Source organism: Ochotona princeps, chromosome 30 (genome assembly GCF_030435755.1).
Source record: "Ochotona princeps isolate mOchPri1 chromosome 30, mOchPri1.hap1, whole genome shotgun sequence".
In the NCBI taxonomy this organism is placed as follows: Eukaryota; Metazoa; Chordata; class Mammalia; order Lagomorpha; family Ochotonidae; genus Ochotona; species Ochotona princeps.
This window is the reverse complement of record NC_080861.1, coordinates 12,427,400-12,432,353: the sequence shown is the minus strand read 5'-3', so window position 1 is coordinate 12,432,353 and position 4,954 is coordinate 12,427,400. Positions and strand designations below refer to the sequence as shown.

The window sequence follows — 4,954 nt, the reverse complement described above, 5'->3', positions numbered from 1 at the left end:
CCAACACCAAGCAATGCTAAGAACAAGCATAGTGAACTCAATTACGGGGCTCTGTCTGAATAAGGTTGGTCAACTGGATTTCAGCAAGGAGTTTTATTGGTCTCAAATGCAAAACATCAGACCTTTTTCCTTTTGAAAGTTGTCATCAGTCAACTATGTAAAAGAAAAAAAAACACTAACATGAACCACAATTAAAAGGTACGTGAAAATTTTAGTGTGTTTCTATTGTAGTCCCCACCCCCAACTATAGGTATTATTTTTCCCAGTTTAGAAAGATCATGGTTTAAAACAACCACAGCCACAACAACAACAACAAAACCTTATTATGAAAAAGAATATTCCAAAGTGACATTTAGATTGCCTGGGGGCATTTTAAGAGCTCTGTGTGTTTGGCACCTGGAAGAAAACAGAAGTTGATAATGCCAAGTGGTGCATCATCATGAGTTGTTTTGTAGGATTAATTGCAGATTTATGCTTCAGAGTGATATACTGTTCTGAGAAACAACAAAACAAAATGTTACCTTGGCTACCAGAAACTGCAGAAGTCTTTGCCCAACAATCTGAGTTTTCCAACTAAGTATGATAACTAAAAAGAAAACGAGCTACAATTCTGTTCCAAATCATTTCAGGTAGAAATTAATTAACTGTCCCCATGACACATGCAAATATAAATATTGCTTCCAAAAGATTACTCCATAATATATTCTTGTCATCCCCTAGACTTGCCAGTTTGTCAACTCCAGCCTGCAGCTCTCTCTCCCCTGCCAGGATACCTCAGGATTCCGCAAGCTGCATTTTTCTAGATGCAAAGTCAACCAGCAAAGGTTCCTTTCTTATCTATTACAGATTATAATCCATTTCTTAAAAGTTTTAGGTGTTCTTTTTTTGGCTAAATCAGTCTTGAAAACTTTTGTCTTCTTTATTCTTCAGTATATTTTTTAAAAAGGAAACTAAAGGGATTTTTCCTCAAATGTAAACGTTAGCTGACATAATATGTTTTAATGAATGGAATATGACTTTGATGGTGGTTTAAACCAGAAGATAGAAAGTTTTTCTGCAAAAAGTCAGATAGTAGATAGTTTAGACATTACGGGCCATAAACTCACTCTCACAATGATTAACCTCTTTTGTTGAAATTCAAAAGCAACCCTAAATAACACATAAGCAAATGAGAACAGTCATATTCTAATAAAATCATATTTACTAAAACAAGTGAGAGACTAGGTTTGGTTTCAATCTCCAATTTCAGTAAATATGGCCTCTTGAAGTCTCACAATTATAAAATGTCAGCATTGATTCACATTAGTCACTACCTCACACATGATCATTGAATTTGTCTTTCTATAGTAAGGATTATTTTTTGAAGATTTATTTATTTTTATTGGAAAGTCAGATACAGACAAAAAAAAGGAAAGACAGAGAAGAGGATCTTTCGTCAGCTGATTTACTCCCCAAGCAGCCATAACAGCCAGAACTGTGCCAATCCGAAGCCTGGAGCCAGGAGCTTCTTCCGGATCTCCCACTTGGGTGCAGGATCCCAAGACTTTGGGCCATCCTCGTCTGCTTTTCCAGGCTGCAAGCAGGGAGCTGGATGGGAAGTGAGGCCACTGGGATTAGAACCAGTGCCCATATGGGATCCTGGCTCATGCAAGGTGAGGACTTTAGCCATTAGGCTATCGTGCTGGGCCCATATTATTTTAAGGGAAGGATGCTTGCAGATTGGTTCCTAAACTGAATAAAGCATTCAATCATATGAGAAAAATGAGAGAGAGAGAGAGAGAGAGAGACAGCGAGCGAGCTTTGTAGTATTTTAGAGAAGATTAATTTTGTTTTATCTTTGGCAACACTTTGCACTTCAGTGCTTTTTACTCATCAGAGCACCAACCATACTCATGACCAGAGATTGCAAGACTACACTGGATTTTCAAGGAATATTTTCATTTGTTCACACTGGTTTTTTTTTCCAAAAATGTAAAAAAAAAAAAAAGCTAACGACAAAAAGAAACAGCTTCGTGCAAAGACAGAGATGTGGGCAGTATTGTGGCAGAGAAATGCAAGCCGATCCCTGGACCCAACGATGAACGTCACTTCAACCTTGGCTCCTCTTTCCAACCCAGCTCTCTTCCACTGCTCCTGGGAAAGTCACAGTGAACCAACCAATGAAAGATCTCTTTTTCTGTCTTTCACTGTGCCTTTCAAACAAACTTTTAAAAATCTTTTTATAAAGTAGGAATAGAAGTGCCTTTGCTGTAAACTTTGCTTAGCAGAGATGGCTGAGCCACCAGCTCATTTTGTTCCCTTCTGTTTCAATGTGTCCTCATTTTTACCTTGGGGAGGCATTGCTGACTAGCTGACTTTCAGTAAGGTGGAGGACCTGGAAGATCTTTCAGATCCTGCAAGCACTTTGGCTAGTGGTTACTGCAGTGTCTGAAAGGGAACAGGGATGTCTCTAAGTGAATCATTTGCCCTTTCACCTCTTTCTATCCCTAATTCTCATCATTGGAGCCTTATTAAAAGGAAACCATTACTAATATCATCCGATTCATGTTAACAGACCGTCTGGACACCGAGTCCTGTACATTTCTTGGTTTTATTCAATGAGATAAGAAGTGAAAGCATCCTGACCCCTGTTCTAATGTACATAAAATGAAACTAATGATGTTCTAAAATATAAGGACATCTTACTAAAAGTAGGTCTTACACTTAACAATTGATTTATACAAGGAGAAAAAGGCAGAAAAGTTCTCTATTCCTTTAATGCCCCCTGGAAAATAACAACCACTTCAAATGATTTCTTACTTTCAAATTCAAGTTACATTTTAACTTTACCCAGATATATGAGTAAGGCATGTAAGAAATACTGCATAAATCAGACCTTGTAATCTAAATCATAAAGCCATGAAAACTTATTTGTTGTTTCAAGGATTCTTTATTTACTCTTGAAATCTGAGTGATTTTAACTTCAAGTTCATGTCATACTCCATTTCTTAGTTAAATAGCTAAGATTCTGTAAATAAATGCACTAAGTTGCAATCCCCATTTAGTTGAACATTTTCACACTTAGAATCATTTTTTTTCTTTTTTTTTTTTTTTTTTTTAAAGATTTATTCATTTTATTACAGCCAGATATATACAGAGGAGAGACAGAGAGGAAGATCTTCCGTCCGATGATTCACTCCCCAAGTGAGCCGCAACGGGCCGATGCGTGCCGATCCGATGCCGGGACCAGGAACCTCTTCCGGGTCTCCCACGCGGGTGCAGTGTCCCAGTGCATTGGGCCGTCCTCAACTGCTTTCCCAGGCCACAAGCAGGGAGCTGGATGGGAAGTGGAGCTGCCGGGATTAGAACCGGTGCCCATATGGGATCCCGGGGCTTTCAAGGCGAGGACTTTAGCCGCTAGGCCAAGCCGCCGGGCCCAGAATCATTTTTTAAAATGAACAATAAAAACCCCAGTCCTCTGCTTCATAAAACTTAATTGTTACATAATGGGCTTTCCTACAATATATGCCTTCATGAAAAACAGAAACTGAAATTATTTTTCCCTTCTTCAATCCTCCCCCCTCCCCATATTATTACAACATTATACTCCTTCAGCAACATTCACAAGTCTGGAGTTCTGTTGTTTAAATCCTTCATGGCATTGTGGGTATAGGCAATGGTAGAAAAGCTAGTATCATATTATCAAGGTATAAGGAACTGTCTTATTGGATCATCCATGTGCAGAAGCCATGCTAATCCTGTCTGTATGGTTCTAGTTTTAGTATATTTGTTGTCAAAATGAGCACTTGACAGTTTCACTGGGCATGCTCTGTTTATTTGGGAGTAGTGATACATACTACAATACATCTTCAATTCACAGTATGCTAGTCTCCATTATATAATTAATCTAGGAGAATATATTTATACTCATGTTGTTGCATGTTGTTGAGGATTTTTGCATGTATGTTCTTCATGCATTTCAGTGTGTAGTTCTCTTTGTTGTGCCCCTAACTTTGTTATTAACGTGTTGAGTGCTTCATAGAGACAGTTTAGAAGGATTGTCTCCCTTTCTCTTGCTTGCAATAGCTTGTGGAGGATTGAAATAAGTTCTTGAAATATATTTTGGTATAATACTAATGTCTCTGGGTATATTATTATGGTATATTATTATGTGCTTTTTTTTTTCTTTTAAGATCTGCAATATATCATTCCATTCTCTTCTGGCCTGTGTGGTCTTCTCTGAGAGGTCTGCTGTGAGTTTGATTGAGGTTCCCCTATAAGTTAGTATACTTTTATCAGGTGCATATTTAAGTATTTTTATATTAAATAAAAGAAAACTTGATTATGGTGTGTGATGGCAGGATCACTTCTGGTTGAGTTTATTGGGGATTCTGTGCCATTCCTCTATTTAGTTCCTATTTCTTTCTGTTAGAGTCATTCTCATTTATCATTTCATCGTATATACCTTTGAACCCAACTTCTCTTTCTGTGCCTCCAGGAACTCACATAACTTGTGTTCAGACTCTGATGGTGTCACTTAATTTTTGGAGGCTTTTCTTGGCTTTACTCAATTCTCGTTCCAGCTTTCTGGCTGTTTCAGAATTTTTGCAGATGTTTTTCTCTTCTGAGATTCTTTCTTCTGCATTCTATTGTTGAGGCTTCCATTGCATTTCTAATCTGCTTTATTGTATTTATTTCTAATAAAGTCCCTTTGTTTCATTAACTTTTTAAAGTACTCTCATACTTCTGTAATTGATACAGAACTTCATTCAAGATTGATGCTTAATAAGTAGCATTATCCAATTAGTATCTCTGGTTTACAAGTATTTGCATTTTATATCCCATGTTTTCCAGACTATGGTCTTCTGCTGCACTCTATGAACAGCTAAAATTGAAGACATACTGTTGATGAGAAATGGCTGTTATCTTAAAAATGCCAGCCAAGGGAAACTCTAGTCATTTTGATCACTTCACG

At 37.5% G+C, this 4,954-nt stretch overlaps 1 pseudogene; it reads right to left on the bottom strand.

The window, feature by feature from the left end:
• Positions 1 to 3,683: 3,683 nt before the first annotated feature.
• LOC118760426 (U6 spliceosomal RNA) lies at positions 3,684 to 3,781 on the bottom strand (annotated as a pseudogene).
• Positions 3,782 to 4,954: the final 1,173 nt, after the last annotated feature.